At 59.6% G+C, this 14,422-nt stretch overlaps 25 non-coding genes across 25 annotated transcripts; all 25 read right to left on the bottom strand.

The window, feature by feature from the left end:
- Positions 1–273: 273 nt before the first annotated feature.
- Positions 274–437, bottom strand: LOC137520272 (U1 spliceosomal RNA). The gene has a single exon (XR_011021605.1). It is a non-coding gene; the product is annotated as a U1 spliceosomal RNA (small nuclear RNA).
- A 404-nt stretch (positions 438–841) lies between these two features.
- LOC137519975 (U1 spliceosomal RNA) lies at positions 842–1,005 on the bottom strand. The gene has a single exon (XR_011021342.1). It is a non-coding gene; the product is annotated as a U1 spliceosomal RNA (small nuclear RNA).
- A 404-nt stretch (positions 1,006–1,409) lies between these two features.
- LOC137520271 (U1 spliceosomal RNA) lies at positions 1,410–1,573 on the bottom strand. The gene has a single exon (XR_011021604.1). It is a non-coding gene; the product is annotated as a U1 spliceosomal RNA (small nuclear RNA).
- Positions 1,574–1,977: 404 nt separating this feature from the next.
- Positions 1,978–2,141, bottom strand: LOC137520269 (U1 spliceosomal RNA). Its single transcript, XR_011021602.1, has one exon. It is a non-coding gene; the product is annotated as a U1 spliceosomal RNA (small nuclear RNA).
- A 404-nt stretch (positions 2,142–2,545) lies between these two features.
- On the bottom strand, positions 2,546–2,709 carry LOC137520000 (U1 spliceosomal RNA). The gene has a single exon (XR_011021366.1). It is a non-coding gene; the product is annotated as a U1 spliceosomal RNA (small nuclear RNA).
- A 404-nt stretch (positions 2,710–3,113) lies between these two features.
- On the bottom strand, positions 3,114–3,277 carry LOC137520012 (U1 spliceosomal RNA). Its single transcript, XR_011021380.1, has one exon. It is a non-coding gene; the product is annotated as a U1 spliceosomal RNA (small nuclear RNA).
- Positions 3,278–3,681: 404 nt separating this feature from the next.
- Positions 3,682–3,845, bottom strand: LOC137520020 (U1 spliceosomal RNA). The gene has a single exon (XR_011021387.1). It is a non-coding gene; the product is annotated as a U1 spliceosomal RNA (small nuclear RNA).
- Positions 3,846–4,249: 404 nt separating this feature from the next.
- LOC137520268 (U1 spliceosomal RNA) lies at positions 4,250–4,413 on the bottom strand. The gene has a single exon (XR_011021601.1). It is a non-coding gene; the product is annotated as a U1 spliceosomal RNA (small nuclear RNA).
- Positions 4,414–4,817: 404 nt separating this feature from the next.
- On the bottom strand, positions 4,818–4,981 carry LOC137520267 (U1 spliceosomal RNA). The gene has a single exon (XR_011021600.1). It is a non-coding gene; the product is annotated as a U1 spliceosomal RNA (small nuclear RNA).
- A 404-nt stretch (positions 4,982–5,385) lies between these two features.
- Positions 5,386–5,549, bottom strand: LOC137520266 (U1 spliceosomal RNA). The gene has a single exon (XR_011021599.1). It is a non-coding gene; the product is annotated as a U1 spliceosomal RNA (small nuclear RNA).
- Positions 5,550–5,953: 404 nt separating this feature from the next.
- Positions 5,954–6,117, bottom strand: LOC137520010 (U1 spliceosomal RNA). The gene has a single exon (XR_011021378.1). It is a non-coding gene; the product is annotated as a U1 spliceosomal RNA (small nuclear RNA).
- A 404-nt stretch (positions 6,118–6,521) lies between these two features.
- On the bottom strand, positions 6,522–6,685 carry LOC137520265 (U1 spliceosomal RNA). The gene has a single exon (XR_011021598.1). It is a non-coding gene; the product is annotated as a U1 spliceosomal RNA (small nuclear RNA).
- Positions 6,686–7,089: 404 nt separating this feature from the next.
- On the bottom strand, positions 7,090–7,253 carry LOC137520264 (U1 spliceosomal RNA). The gene has a single exon (XR_011021597.1). It is a non-coding gene; the product is annotated as a U1 spliceosomal RNA (small nuclear RNA).
- A 404-nt stretch (positions 7,254–7,657) lies between these two features.
- Positions 7,658–7,821, bottom strand: LOC137520263 (U1 spliceosomal RNA). The gene has a single exon (XR_011021596.1). It is a non-coding gene; the product is annotated as a U1 spliceosomal RNA (small nuclear RNA).
- A 404-nt stretch (positions 7,822–8,225) lies between these two features.
- Positions 8,226–8,389, bottom strand: LOC137520009 (U1 spliceosomal RNA). Its single transcript, XR_011021377.1, has one exon. It is a non-coding gene; the product is annotated as a U1 spliceosomal RNA (small nuclear RNA).
- Positions 8,390–8,793: 404 nt separating this feature from the next.
- On the bottom strand, positions 8,794–8,957 carry LOC137520017 (U1 spliceosomal RNA). Its single transcript, XR_011021384.1, has one exon. It is a non-coding gene; the product is annotated as a U1 spliceosomal RNA (small nuclear RNA).
- Positions 8,958–9,361: 404 nt separating this feature from the next.
- Positions 9,362–9,525, bottom strand: LOC137519974 (U1 spliceosomal RNA). The gene has a single exon (XR_011021341.1). It is a non-coding gene; the product is annotated as a U1 spliceosomal RNA (small nuclear RNA).
- A 404-nt stretch (positions 9,526–9,929) lies between these two features.
- On the bottom strand, positions 9,930–10,093 carry LOC137520262 (U1 spliceosomal RNA). The gene has a single exon (XR_011021595.1). It is a non-coding gene; the product is annotated as a U1 spliceosomal RNA (small nuclear RNA).
- Positions 10,094–10,497: 404 nt separating this feature from the next.
- Positions 10,498–10,661, bottom strand: LOC137520261 (U1 spliceosomal RNA). The gene has a single exon (XR_011021594.1). It is a non-coding gene; the product is annotated as a U1 spliceosomal RNA (small nuclear RNA).
- Positions 10,662–11,065: 404 nt separating this feature from the next.
- On the bottom strand, positions 11,066–11,229 carry LOC137520260 (U1 spliceosomal RNA). The gene has a single exon (XR_011021593.1). It is a non-coding gene; the product is annotated as a U1 spliceosomal RNA (small nuclear RNA).
- A 404-nt stretch (positions 11,230–11,633) lies between these two features.
- On the bottom strand, positions 11,634–11,797 carry LOC137520258 (U1 spliceosomal RNA). Its single transcript, XR_011021591.1, has one exon. It is a non-coding gene; the product is annotated as a U1 spliceosomal RNA (small nuclear RNA).
- Positions 11,798–12,201: 404 nt separating this feature from the next.
- LOC137520257 (U1 spliceosomal RNA) lies at positions 12,202–12,365 on the bottom strand. Its single transcript, XR_011021590.1, has one exon. It is a non-coding gene; the product is annotated as a U1 spliceosomal RNA (small nuclear RNA).
- A 404-nt stretch (positions 12,366–12,769) lies between these two features.
- Positions 12,770–12,933, bottom strand: LOC137520256 (U1 spliceosomal RNA). The gene has a single exon (XR_011021589.1). It is a non-coding gene; the product is annotated as a U1 spliceosomal RNA (small nuclear RNA).
- A 404-nt stretch (positions 12,934–13,337) lies between these two features.
- Positions 13,338–13,501, bottom strand: LOC137520255 (U1 spliceosomal RNA). The gene has a single exon (XR_011021588.1). It is a non-coding gene; the product is annotated as a U1 spliceosomal RNA (small nuclear RNA).
- A 404-nt stretch (positions 13,502–13,905) lies between these two features.
- On the bottom strand, positions 13,906–14,069 carry LOC137520254 (U1 spliceosomal RNA). Its single transcript, XR_011021587.1, has one exon. It is a non-coding gene; the product is annotated as a U1 spliceosomal RNA (small nuclear RNA).
- Between the last annotated feature and the right edge of the window lie 353 nt (positions 14,070–14,422).

Below are 14,422 nucleotides of genomic sequence, written 5' to 3'. Positions count from 1 at the left end.
AAAGCTCCGCCGCACTTGCCCAGAGCTACAGTTAGCCGCAAACACCAGAAAATGCCATAAACCGGGCACTCGGCCGGAGCGCAGTGAGCCCTGAGGATTTGCATAGAGTGATGATGTCACAGAAGCAGCCACACCCAGCCCCTGTGAAGGATGAAAAAAGCCTTCTCTGTCGCAGTGCAGATAAAGGACCGAGTCCCGCATGCTCTCCCCACTGTCCCCAGCCAGCAAGGGATCCTCAGCGGCACGCCTGCTCTGTCGTTAACCGGTGCTCATCAGGGGAAAGCGCGAACGCAGTCCCCCACTACCACAAATTATGCAGTCGAGTTTCCCGCATTTGGGGAAATCGCAGGGGTCAACCTGCCCGGAGTGCAATGGACGGGCCTCACCCTGGGAGAACCACCTTCGTGATCATGGTATCTCCCCTGCCAGGTAAGTATGAGTTGCTCTTGCACGCAGGCAGGCCGCCGGTTGCAGCCCTCGCTGCCCAGCAGGGGGCGACTTTGCGAAGCGCTCGCTCGCTCACTCTCTCCCTTGATCGGCACTGAACGCGGGAAACACAGCCCACGGGAAAGCTCCGCCGCACTTGCCCAGAGCTACAGTTAGCCGCAAACACCAGAAAATGCCATAAACCGGGCACTCGGCCGGAGCGCAGTGAGCCCTGAGGATTTGCATAGAGTGATGATGTCACAGAAGCAGCCACACCCAGCCCCTGTGAAGGATGAAAAAAGCCTTCTCTGTCGCAGTGCAGATAAAGGACCGAGTCCCGCATGCTCTCCCCACTGTCCCCAGCCAGCAAGGGATCCTCAGCGGCACGCCTGCTCTGTCGTTAACCGGTGCTCATCAGGGGAAAGCGCGAACGCAGTCCCCCACTACCACAAATTATGCAGTCGAGTTTCCCGCATTTGGGGAAATCGCAGGGGTCAACCTGCCCGGAGTGCAATGGACGGGCCTCACCCTGGGAGAGCCACCTTCGTGATCATGGTATCTCCCCTGCCAGGTAAGTATGAGTTGCTCTTGCACGCAGGCAGGCCGCCGGTTGCAGCCCTCGCTGCCCAGCAGGGGGCGACTTTGCGAAGCGCTCGCTCGCTCACTCTCTCCCTTGATCGGCACTGAACGCGGGAAACACAGCCCACGGGAAAGCTCCGCCGCACTTGCCCAGAGCTACAGTTAGCCGCAAACACCAGAAAATGCCATAAACCGGGCACTCGGCCGGAGCGCAGTGAGCCCTGAGGATTTGCATAGAGTGATGATGTCACAGAAGCAGCCACACCCAGCCCCTGTGAAGGATGAAAAAAGCCTTCTCTGTCGCAGTGCAGATAAAGGACCGAGTCCCGCATGCTCTCCCCACTGTCCCCAGCCAGCAAGGGATCCTCAGCGGCACGCCTGCTCTGTCGTTAACCGGTGCTCATCAGGGGAAAGCGCGAACGCAGTCCCCCACTACCACAAATTATGCAGTCGAGTTTCCCGCATTTGGGGAAATCGCAGGGGTCAACCTGCCCGGAGTGCAATGGACGGGCCTCACCCTGGGAGAACCACCTTCGTGATCATGGTATCTCCCCTGCCAGGTAAGTATGAGTTGCTCTTGCACGCAGGCAGGCCGCCGGTTGCAGCCCTCGCTGCCCAGCAGGGGGCGACTTTGCGAAGCGCTCGCTCGCTCACTCTCTCCCTTGATCGGCACTGAACGCGGGAAACACAGCCCACGGGAAAGCTCCGCCGCACTTGCCCAGAGCTACAGTTAGCCGCAAACACCAGAAAATGCCATAAACCGGGCACTCGGCCGGAGCGCAGTGAGCCCTGAGGATTTGCATAGAGTGATGATGTCACAGAAGCAGCCACACCCAGCCCCTGTGAAGGATGAAAAAAGCCTTCTCTGTCGTAGTGCAGATAAAGGACCGAGTCCCGCATGCTCTCCCCACTGTCCCCAGCCAGCAAGGGATCCTCAGCGGCACGCCTGCTCTGTCGTTAACCGGTGCTCATCAGGGGAAAGCGCGAACGCAGTCCCCCACTACCACAAATTATGCAGTCGAGTTTCCCGCATTTGGGGAAATCGCAGGGGTCAACCTGCCCGGAGTGCAATGGACGGGCCTCACCCTGGGAGAACCACCTTCGTGATCATGGTATCTCCCCTGCCAGGTAAGTATGAGTTGCTCTTGCACGCAGGCAGGCCGCCGGTTGCAGCCCTCGCTGCCCAGCAGGGGGCGACTTTGCGAAGCGCTCGCTCGCTCACTCTCTCCCTTGATCGGCACTGAACGCGGGAAACACAGCCCACGGGAAAGCTCCGCCGCACTTGCCCAGAGCTACAGTTAGCCGCAAACACCAGAAAATGCCATAAACCGGGCACTCGGCCGGAGCGCAGTGAGCCCTGAGGATTTGCATAGAGTGATGATGTCACAGAAGCAGCCACACCCAGCCCCTGTGAAGGATGAAAAAAGCCTTCTCTGTTGCAGTGCAGATAAAGGACCGAGTCCCGCATGCTCTCCCCACTGTCCCCAGCCAGCAAGGGATCCTCAGCGGCACGCCTGCTCTGTCGTTAACCGGTGCTCATCAGGGGAAAGCGCGAACGCAGTCCCCCACTACCACAAATTATGAAGTCGAGTTTCCCGCATTTGGGGAAATCGCAGGGGTCAACCTGCCCGGAGTGCAATGGACGGGCCTCACCCTGGGAGAACCACCTTCGTGATCATGGTATCTCCCCTGCCAGGTAAGTATGAGTTGCTCTTGCACGCAGGCAGGCCGCCGGTTGCAGCCCTCGCTGCCCAGCAGGGGGCGACTTTGCGAAGCGCTCGCTCGCTCACTCTCTCCCTTGATCGGCACTGAACGCGGGAAACACAGCCCACGGGAAAGCTCCGCCGCACTTGCCCAGAGCTACAGTTAGCCGCAAACACCAGAAAATGCCATAAACCGGGCACTCGGCCGGAGCGCAGTGAGCCCTGAGGATTTGCATAGAGTGATGATGTCACAGAAGCAGCCACACCCAGCCCCTGTGAAGGATGAAAAAAGCCTTCTCTGTCGCAGTGCAGATAAAGGACCGAGTCCCGCATGCTCTCCCCACTGTCCCCAGCCAGCAAGGGATCCTCAGCGGCACGCCTGCTCTGTCGTTAACCGGTGCTCATCAGGGGAAAGCACGAACGCAGTCCCCCACTACCACAAATTATGCAGTCGAGTTTCCCGCATTTGGGGAAATCGCAGGGGTCAACCTGCCCGGAGTGCAATGGACGGGCCTCACCCTGGGAGAGCCACCTTCGTGATCATGGTATCTCCCCTGCCAGGTAAGTATGAGTTGCTCTTGCACGCAGGCAGGCCGCCGGTTGCAGCCCTCGCTGCCCAGCAGGGGGCGACTTTGCGAAGCGCTCGCTCGCTCACTCTCTCCCTTGATCGGCACTGAACGCGGGAAACACAGCCCACGGGAAAGCTCCGCCGCACTTGCCCAGAGCTACAGTTAGCCGCAAACACCAGAAAATGCCATAAACCGGGCACTCGGCCGGAGCGCAGTGAGCCCTGAGGATTTGCATAGAGTGATGATGTCACAGAAGCAGCCACACCCAGCCCCTGTGAAGGATGAAAAAAGCCTTCTCTGTCGCAGTGCAGATAAAGGACCGAGTCCCGCATGCTCTCCCCACTGTCCCCAGCCAGCAAGGGATCCTCAGCGGCACGCCTGCTCTGTCGTTAACCGGTGCTCATCAGGGGAAAGCGCGAACGCAGTCCCCCACTACCACAAATTATGCAGTCGAGTTTCCCGCATTTGGGGAAATCGCAGGGGTCAACCTGCCCGGAGTGCAATGGACGGGCCTCACCCTGGGAGAGCCACCTTCGTGATCATGGTATTTCCCCTGCCAGGTAAGTATGAGTTGCTCTTGCACGCAGGCAGGCCGCCGGTTGCAGCCCTCGCTGCCCAGCAGGGGGCGACTTTGCGAAGCGCTCGCTCGCTCACTCTCTCCCTTGATCGGCACTGAACGCGGGAAACACAGCCCACGGGAAAGCTCCGCCGCACTTGCCCAGAGCTACAGTTAGCCGCAAACACCAGAAAATGCCATAAACCGGGCACTCGGCCGGAGCGCAGTGAGCCCTGAGGATTTGCATAGAGTGATGATGTCACAGAAGCAGCCACACCCAGCCCCTGTGAAGGATGAAAAAAGCCTTCTCTGTCGCAGTGCAGATAAAGGACCGAGTCCCGCATGCTCTCCCCACTGTCCCCAGCCAGCAAGGGATCCTCAGCGGCACGCCTGCTCTGTCGTTAACCGGTGCTCATCAGGGGAAAGCGCGAACGCAGTCCCCCACTACCACAAATTATGCAGTCGAGTTTCCCGCATTTGGGGAAATCGCAGGGGTCAACCTGCCCGGAGTGCAATGGACGGGCCTCACCCTGGGAGAACCACCTTCGTGATCATGGTATCTCCCCTGCCAGGTAAGTATGAGTTGCTCTTGCACGCAGGCAGGCCGCCGGTTGCAGCCCTCGCTGCCCAGCAGGGGGCGACTTTGCGAAGCGCTCGCTCGCTCACTCTCTCCCTTGATCGGCACTGAACGCGGGAAACACAGCCCACGGGAAAGCTCCGCCGCACTTGCCCAGAGCTACAGTTAGCCGCAAACACCAGAAAATGCCATAAACCGGGCACTCGGCCGGAGCGCAGTGAGCCCTGAGGATTTGCATAGAGTGATGATGTCACAGAAGCAGCCACACCCAGCCCCTGTGAAGGATGAAAAAAGCCTTCTCTGTCGTAGTGCAGATAAAGGACCGAGTCCCGCATGCTCTCCCCACTGTCCCCAGCCAGCAAGGGATCCTCAGCGGCACGCCTGCTCTGTCGTTAACCGGTGCTCATCAGGGGAAAGCGCGAACGCAGTCCCCCACTACCACAAATTATGCAGTCGAGTTTCCCGCATTTGGGGAAATCGCAGGGGTCAACCTGCCCGGAGTGCAATGGACGGGCCTCACCCTGGGAGAACCACCTTCGTGATCATGGTATCTCCCCTGCCAGGTAAGTATGAGTTGCTCTTGCACGCAGGCAGGCCGCCGGTTGCAGCCCTCGCTGCCCAGCAGGGGGCGACTTTGCGAAGCGCTCGCTCGCTCACTCTCTCCCTTGATCGGCACTGAACGCGGGAAACACAGCCCACGGGAAAGCTCCGCCGCACTTGCCCAGAGCTACAGTTAGCCGCAAACACCAGAAAATGCCATAAACCGGGCACTCGGCCGGAGCGCAGTGAGCCCTGAGGATTTGCATAGAGTGATGATGTCACAGAAGCAGCCACACCCAGCCCCTGTGAAGGATGAAAAAAGCCTTCTCTGTTGCAGTGCAGATAAAGGACCGAGTCCCGCATGCTCTCCCCACTGTCCCCAGCCAGCAAGGGATCCTCAGCGGCACGCCTGCTCTGTCGTTAACCGGTGCTCATCAGGGGAAAGCGCGAACGCAGTCCCCCACTACCACAAATTATGCAGTCGAGTTTCCCGCATTTGGGGAAATCGCAGGGGTCAACCTGCCCGGAGTGCAATGGACGGGCCTCACCCTGGGAGAACCACCTTCGTGATCATGGTATCTCCCCTGCCAGGTAAGTATGAGTTGCTCTTGCACGCAGGCAGGCCGCCGGTTGCAGCCCTCGCTGCCCAGCAGGGGGCGACTTTGCGAAGCGCTCGCTCGCTCACTCTCTCCCTTGATCGGCACTGAACGCGGGAAACACAGCCCACGGGAAAGCTCCGCCGCACTTGCCCAGAGCTACAGTTAGCCGCAAACACCAGAAAATGCCATAAACCGGGCACTCGGCCGGAGCGCAGTGAGCCCTGAGGATTTGCATAGAGTGATGATGTCACAGAAGCAGCCACACCCAGCCCCTGTGAAGGATGAAAAAAGCCTTCTCTGTCGCAGTGCAGATAAAGGACCGAGTCCCGCATGCTCTCCCCACTGTCCCCAGCCAGCAAGGGATCCTCAGCGGCACGCCTGCTCTGTCGTTAACCGGTGCTCATCAGGGGAAAGCACGAACGCAGTCCCCCACTACCACAAATTATGCAGTCGAGTTTCCCGCATTTGGGGAAATCGCAGGGGTCAACCTGCCCGGAGTGCAATGGACGGGCCTCACCCTGGGAGAGCCACCTTCGTGATCATGGTATCTCCCCTGCCAGGTAAGTATGAGTTGCTCTTGCACGCAGGCAGGCCGCCGGTTGCAGCCCTCGCTGCCCAGCAGGGGGCGACTTTGCGAAGCGCTCGCTCGCTCACTCTCTCCCTTGATCGGCACTGAACGCGGGAAACACAGCCCACGGGAAAGCTCCGCCGCACTTGCCCAGAGCTACAGTTAGCCGCAAACACCAGAAAATGCCATAAACCGGGCACTCGGCCGGAGCGCAGTGAGCCCTGAGGATTTGCATAGAGTGATGATGTCACAGAAGCAGCCACACCCAGCCCCTGTGAAGGATGAAAAAAGCCTTCTCTGCCGCAGTGCAGATAAAGGACCGAGTCCCGCATGCTCTCCCCACTGTCCCCAGCCAGCAAGGGATCCTCAGCGGCACGCCTGCTCTGTCGTTAACCGGTGCTCATCAGGGGAAAGCGCGAACGCAGTCCCCCACTACCACAAATTATGCAGTCGAGTTTCCCGCATTTGGGGAAATCGCAGGGGTCAACCTGCCCGGAGTGCAATGGACGGGCCTCACCCTGGGAGAACCACCTTCGTGATCATGGTATCTCCCCTGCCAGGTAAGTATGAGTTGCTCTTGCACGCAGGCAGGCCGCCGGTTGCAGCCCTCGCTGCCCAGCAGGGGGCGACTTTGCGAAGCGCTCGCTCGCTCACTCTCTCCCTTGATCGGCACTGAACGCGGGAAACACAGCCCACGGGAAAGCTCCGCCGCACTTGCCCAGAGCTACAGTTAGCCGCAAACACCAGAAAATGCCATAAACCGGGCACTCGGCCGGAGCGCAGTGAGCCCTGAGGATTTGCATAGAGTGATGATGTCACAGAAGCAGCCACACCCAGCCCCTGTGAAGGATGAAAAAAGCCTTCTCTGTTGCAGTGCAGATAAAGGACCGAGTCCCGCATGCTCTCCCCACTGTCCCCAGCCAGCAAGGGATCCTCAGCGGCACGCCTGCTCTGTCGTTAACCGGTGCTCATCAGGGGAAAGCGCGAACGCAGTCCCCCACTACCACAAATTATGCAGTCGAGTTTCCCGCATTTGGGGAAATCGCAGGGGTCAACCTGCCCGGAGTGCAATGGACGGGCCTCACCCTGGGAGAACCACCTTCGTGATCATGGTATCTCCCCTGCCAGGTAAGTATGAGTTGCTCTTGCACGCAGGCAGGCCGCCGGTTGCAGCCCTCGCTGCCCAGCAGGGGGCGACTTTGCGAAGCGCTCGCTCGCTCACTCTCTCCCTTGATCGGCACTGAACGCGGGAAACACAGCCCACGGGAAAGCTCCGCCGCACTTGCCCAGAGCTACAGTTAGCCGCAAACACCAGAAAATGCCATAAACCGGGCACTCGGCCGGAGCGCAGTGAGCCCTGAGGATTTGCATAGAGTGATGATGTCACAGAAGCAGCCACACCCAGCCCCTGTGAAGGATGAAAAAAGCCTTCTCTGTTGCAGTGCAGATAAAGGACCGAGTCCCGCATGCTCTCCCCACTGTCCCCAGCCAGCAAGGGATCCTCAGCGGCACGCCTGCTCTGTCGTTAACCGGTGCTCATCAGGGGAAAGCGCGAACGCAGTCCCCCACTACCACAAATTATGCAGTCGAGTTTCCCGCATTTGGGGAAATCGCAGGGGTCAACCTGCCCGGAGTGCAATGGACGGGCCTCACCCTGGGAGAACCACCTTCGTGATCATGGTATCTCCCCTGCCAGGTAAGTATGAGTTGCTCTTGCACGCAGGCAGGCCGCCGGTTGCAGCCCTCGCTGCCCAGCAGGGGGCGACTTTGCGAAGCGCTCGCTCGCTCACTCTCTCCCTTGATCGGCACTGAACGCGGGAAACACAGCCCACGGGAAAGCTCCGCCGCACTTGCCCAGAGCTACAGTTAGCCGCAAACACCAGAAAATGCCATAAACCGGGCACTCGGCCGGAGCGCAGTGAGCCCTGAGGATTTGCATAGAGTGATGATGTCACAGAAGCAGCCACACCCAGCCCCTGTGAAGGATGAAAAAAGCCTTCTCTGTCGCAGTGCAGATAAAGGACCGAGTCCCGCATGCTCTCCCCACTGTCCCCAGCCAGCAAGGGATCCTCAGCGGCACGCCTGCTCTGTCGTTAACCGGTGCTCATCAGGGGAAAGCACGAACGCAGTCCCCCACTACCACAAATTATGCAGTCGAGTTTCCCGCATTTGGGGAAATCGCAGGGGTCAACCTGCCCGGAGTGCAATGGACGGGCCTCACCCTGGGAGAGCCACCTTCGTGATCATGGTATCTCCCCTGCCAGGTAAGTATGAGTTGCTCTTGCACGCAGGCAGGCCGCCGGTTGCAGCCCTCGCTGCCCAGCAGGGGGCGACTTTGCGAAGCGCTCGCTCGCTCACTCTCTCCCTTGATCGGCACTGAACGCGGGAAACACAGCCCACGGGAAAGCTCCGCCGCACTTGCCCAGAGCTACAGTTAGCCGCAAACACCAGAAAATGCCATAAACCGGGCACTCGGCCGGAGCGCAGTGAGCCCTGAGGATTTGCATAGAGTGATGATGTCACAGAAGCAGCCACACCCAGCCCCTGTGAAGGATGAAAAAAGCCTTCTCTGTCGCAGTGCAGATAAAGGACCGAGTCCCGCATGCTCTCCCCACTGTCCCCAGCCAGCAAGGGATCCTCAGCGGCACGCCTGCTCTGTCGTTAACCGGTGCTCATCAGGGGAAAGCGCGAACGCAGTCCCCCACTACCACAAATTATGCAGTCGAGTTTCCCGCATTTGGGGAAATCGCAGGGGTCAACCTGCCCGGAGTGCAATGGACGGGGCTCACCCTGGGAGAGCCACCTTCGTGATCATGGTATCTCCCCTGCCAGGTAAGTATGAGTTGCTCTTGCACGCAGGCAGGCCGCCGGTTGCAGCCCTCGCTGCCCAGCAGGGGGCGACTTTGCGAAGCGCTCGCTCGCTCACTCTCTCCCTTGATCGGCACTGAACGCGGGAAACACAGCCCACGGGAAAGCTCCGCCGCACTTGCCCAGAGCTACAGTTAGCCGCAAACACCAGAAAATGCCATAAACCGGGCACTCGGCCGGAGCGCAGTGAGCCCTGAGGATTTGCATAGAGTGATGATGTCACAGAAGCAGCCACACCCAGCCCCTGTGAAGGATGAAAAAAGCCTTCTCTGTCGCAGTGCAGATAAAGGACCGAGTCCCGCATGCTCTCCCCACTGTCCCCAGCCAGCAAGGGATCCTCAGCGGCACGCCTGCTCTGTCGTTAACCGGTGCTCATCAGGGGAAAGCGCGAACGCAGTCCCCCACTACCACAAATTATGCAGTCGAGTTTCCCGCATTTGGGGAAATCGCAGGGGTCAACCTGCCCGGAGTGCAATGGACGGGCCTCACCCTGGGAGAGCCACCTTCGTGATCATGGTATCTCCCCTGCCAGGTAAGTATGAGTTGCTCTTGCACGCAGGCAGGCCGCCGGTTGCAGCCCTCGCTGCCCAGCAGGGGGCGACTTTGCGAAGCGCTCGCTCGCTCACTCTCTCCCTTGATCGGCACTGAACGCGGGAAACACAGCCCACGGGAAAGCTCCGCCGCACTTGCCCAGAGCTACAGTTAGCCGCAAACACCAGAAAATGCCATAAACCGGGCACTCGGCCGGAGCGCAGTGAGCCCTGAGGATTTGCATAGAGTGATGATGTCACAGAAGCAGCCACACCCAGCCCCTGTGAAGGATGAAAAAAGCCTTCTCTGTCGCAGTGCAGATAAAGGACCGAGTCCCGCATGCTCTCCCCACTGTCCCCAGCCAGCAAGGGATCCTCAGCGGCACGCCTGCTCTGTCGTTAACCGGTGCTCATCAGGGGAAAGCGCGAACGCAGTCCCCCACTACCACAAATTATGCAGTCGAGTTTCCCGCATTTGGGGAAATCGCAGGGGTCAACCTGCCCGGAGTGCAATGGACGGGCCTCACCCTGGGAGAACCACCTTCGTGATCATGGTATCTCCCCTGCCAGGTAAGTATGAGTTGCTCTTGCACGCAGGCAGGCCGCCGGTTGCAGCCCTCGCTGCCCAGCAGGGGGCGACTTTGCGAAGCGCTCGCTCGCTCACTCTCTCCCTTGATCGGCACTGAACGCGGGAAACACAGCCCACGGGAAAGCTCCGCCGCACTTGCCCAGAGCTACAGTTAGCCGCAAACACCAGAAAATGCCATAAACCGGGCACTCGGCCGGAGCGCAGTGAGCCCTGAGGATTTGCATAGAGTGATGATGTCACAGAAGCAGCCACACCCAGCCCCTGTGAAGGATGAAAAAAGCCTTCTCTGTCGCAGTGCAGATAAAGGACCGAGTCCCGCATGCTCTCCCCACTGTCCCCAGCCAGCAAGGGATCCTCAGCGGCACGCCTGCTCTGTCGTTAACCGGTGCTCATCAGGGGAAAGCGCGAACGCAGTCCCCCACTACCACAAATTATGCAGTCGAGTTTCCCGCATTTGGGGAAATCGCAGGGGTCAACCTGCCCGGAGTGCAATGGACGGGCCTCACCCTGGGAGAACCACCTTCGTGATCATGGTATCTCCCCTGCCAGGTAAGTATGAGTTGCTCTTGCACGCAGGCAGGCCGCCGGTTGCAGCCCTCGCTGCCCAGCAGGGGGCGACTTTGCGAAGCGCTCGCTCGCTCACTCTCTCCCTTGATCGGCACTGAACGCGGGAAACACAGCCCACGGGAAAGCTCCGCCGCACTTGCCCAGAGCTACAGTTAGCCGCAAACACCAGAAAATGCCATAAACCGGGCACTCGGCCGGAGCGCAGTGAGCCCTGAGGATTTGCATAGAGTGATGATGTCACAGAAGCAGCCACACCCAGCCCCTGTGAAGGATGAAAAAAGCCTTCTCTGTCGTAGTGCAGATAAAGGACCGAGTCCCGCATGCTCTCCCCACTGTCCCCAGCCAGCAAGGGATCCTCAGCGGCACGCCTGCTCTGTCGTTAACCGGTGCTCATCAGGGGAAAGCGCGAACGCAGTCCCCCACTACCACAAATTATGCAGTCGAGTTTCCCGCATTTGGGGAAATCGCAGGGGTCAACCTGCCCGGAGTGCAATGGACGGGCCTCACCCTGGGAGAACCACCTTCGTGATCATGGTATCTCCCCTGCCAGGTAAGTATGAGTTGCTCTTGCACGCAGGCAGGCCGCCAGTTGCAGCCCTCGCTGCCGAGCAGGGGGCGACTTTGCGAAGCGCTCGCTCGCTCACTCTCTCCCTTGATCGGCACTGAACGCGGGAAACACAGCCTACGGGAAAGCTCCGCCGCACTTGCCCAGAGCTACAGTTAGCCGCAAACACCAGAAAATGCCATAAACCGGGCACTCGGCCGGAGCGCAGTGAGCCCTGAGGATTTGCATAGAGTGATGATGTCACAGAAGCAGCCACACCCAGCCCCTGTGAAGGATGAAAAAAGCCTTCTCTGTCGCAGTGCAGATAAAGGACCGAGTCCCGCATGCTCTCCCCACTGTCCCCAGCCAGCAAGGGATCCTCAGCGGCACGCCTGCTCTGTCGTTAACCGGTGCTCATCAGGGGAAAGCGCGAACGCAGTCCCCCACTACCACAAATTATGCAGTCGAGTTTCCCGCATTTGGGGAAATCGCAGGGGTCAACCTGCCCGGAGTGCAATGGACGGGCCTCACCCTGGGAGAACCACCTTCGTGATCATGGTATCTCCCCTGCCAGGTAAGTATGAGTTGCTCTTGCACGCAGGCAGGCCGCCGGTTGCAGCCCTCGCTGCCCAGCAGGGGGCGACTTTGCGAAGCGCTCGCTCGCTCACTCTCTCCCTTGATCGGCACTGAACGCGGGAAACACAGCCCACGGGAAAGCTCCGCCGCACTTGCCCAGAGCTACAGTTAGCCGCAAACACCAGAAAATGCCATAAACCGGGCACTCGGCCGGAGCGCAGTGAGCCCTGAGGATTTGCATAGAGTGATGATGTCACAGAAGCAGCCACACCCAGCCCCTGTGAAGGATGAAAAAAGCCTTCTCTGTCGCAGTGCAGATAAAGGACCGAGTCCCGCATGCTCTCCCCACTGTCCCCAGCCAGCAAGGGATCCTCAGCGGCACGCCTGCTCTGTCGTTAACCGGTGCTCATCAGGGGAAAGCGCGAACGCAGTCCCCCACTACCACAAATTATGCAGTCGAGTTTCCCGCATTTGGGGAAATCGCAGGGGTCAACCTGCCCGGAGTGCAATGGACGGGCCTCACCCTGGGAGAACCACCTTCGTGATCATGGTATCTCCCCTGCCAGGTAAGTATGAGTTGCTCTTGCACGCAGGCAGGCCGCCGGTTGCAGCCCTCGCTGCCCAGCAGGGGGCGACTTTGCGAAGCGCTCGCTCGCTCACTCTCTCCCTTGATCGGCACTGAACGCGGGAAACACAGCCCACGGGAAAGCTCCGCCGCACTTGCCCAGAGCTACAGTTAGCCGCAAACACCAGAAAATGCCATAAACCGGGCACTCGGCCGGAGCGCAGTGAGCCCTGAGGATTTGCATAGAGTGATGATGTCACAGAAGCAGCCACACCCAGCCCCTGTGAAGGATGAAAAAAGCCTTCTCTGTCGCAGTGTAGATAAAGGACCGAGTCCCGCATGCTCTCCCCACTGTCCCCAGCCAGCAAGGGATCCTCAGCGGCACGCCTGCTCTGTCGTTAACCGGTGCTCATCAGGGGAAAGCGCGAACGCAGTCCCCCACTACCACAAATTATGCAGTCGAGTTTCCCGCATTTGGGGAAATCGCAGGGGTCAACCTGCCCGGAGTGCAATGGACGGGCCTCACCCTGGGAGAACCACCTTCGTGATCATGGTATCTCCCCTGCCAGGTAAGTATGAGTTGCTCTTGCACGCAGGCAGGCCGCCGGTTGCAGCCCTCGCTGCCCAGCAGGGGGCGACTTTGCGAAGCGCTCGCTCGCTCACTCTCTCCCTTGATCGGCACTGAACGCGGGAAACACAGCCCACGGGAAAGCTCCGCCGCACTTGCCCAGAGCTACAGTTAGCCGCAAACACCAGAAAATGCCATAAACCGGGCACTCGGCCGGAGCGCAGTGAGCCCTGAGGATTTGCATAGAGTGATGATGTCACAGAAGCAGCCACACCCAGCCCCTGTGAAGGATGAAAAAAGCCTTCTCTGTCGCAGTGCAGATAAAGGACCGAGTCCCGCATGCTCTCCCCACTGTCCCCAGCCAGCAAGGGATCCTCAGCGGCACGCCTGCTCTGTCGTTAACCGGTGCTCATCAGGGGAAAGCGCGAACGCAGTCCCCCACTACCACAAATTATGCAGTCGAGTTTCCCGCATTTGGGGAAATCGCAGGGGTCAACCTGCCCGGAGTGCAATGGACGGGCCTCACCCTGGGAGAACCACCTTCGTGATCATGGTATCTCCCCTGCCAGGTAAGTATGAGTTGCTCTTGCACGCAGGCAGGCCGCCGGTTGCAGCCCTCGCTGCCCAGCAGGGGGCGACTTTGCGAAGCGCTCGCTCGCTCACTCTCTCCCTTGATCGGCACTGAACGCGGGAAACACAGCCCACGGGAAAGCTCCGCCGCACTTGCCCAGAGCTACAGTTAGCCGCAAACACCAGAAAATGCCATAAACCGGGCACTCGGCCGGAGCGCAGTGAGCCCTGAGGATTTGCCTAGAGTGATGATGTCACAGAAGCAGCCACACCCAGCCCCTGTGAAGGATGAAAAAAGCCTTCTCTGTCGCAGTGCAGATAAAGGACCGAGTCCCGCATGCTCTCCCCACTGTCCCCAGCCAGCAAGGGATCCTCAGCGGCACGCCTGCTCTGTCGTTAACCGGTGCTCATCAGGGGAAAGCGCGAACGCAGTCCCCCACTACCACAAATTATGCAGTCGAGTTTCCCGCATTTGGGGAAATCGCAGGGGTCAACCTGCCCGGAGTGCAATGGACGGGCCTCACCCTGGGAGAACCACCTTCGTGATCATGGTATCTCCCCTGCCAGGTAAGTATGAGTTGCTCTTGCACGCAGGCAGGCCGCCGGTTGCAGCCCTCGCTGCCCAGCAGGGGGCGACTTTGCGAAGCGCTCGCTCGCTCACTCTCTCCCTTGATCGGCACTGAACGCGGGAAACACAGCCCACGGGAAAGCTCCGCCGCACTTGCCCAGAGCTACAGTTAGCCGCAAACACCAGAAAATGCCATAAACCGGGCACTCGGCCGGAGCGCAGTGAGCCCTGAGGATTTGCATAGAGTGATGATGTCACAGAAGCAGCCACACCCAGCCCCTGTGAAGGATGAAAAAAGCCTTCTCTGTCGCAGTGCAGATAAAGGACCGAGTCCCGCATGCTCTCCCCACTGTCCCCAGC

Source organism: Hyperolius riggenbachi, chromosome 5, assembly GCF_040937935.1.
Source record: "Hyperolius riggenbachi isolate aHypRig1 chromosome 5, aHypRig1.pri, whole genome shotgun sequence".
NCBI lineage: Eukaryota > Metazoa > Chordata > Amphibia > Anura > Hyperoliidae > Hyperolius > Hyperolius riggenbachi.
Note: the sequence above shows the minus strand (reverse complement) of the source record. Positions and strands in the feature narration are given on the sequence as shown.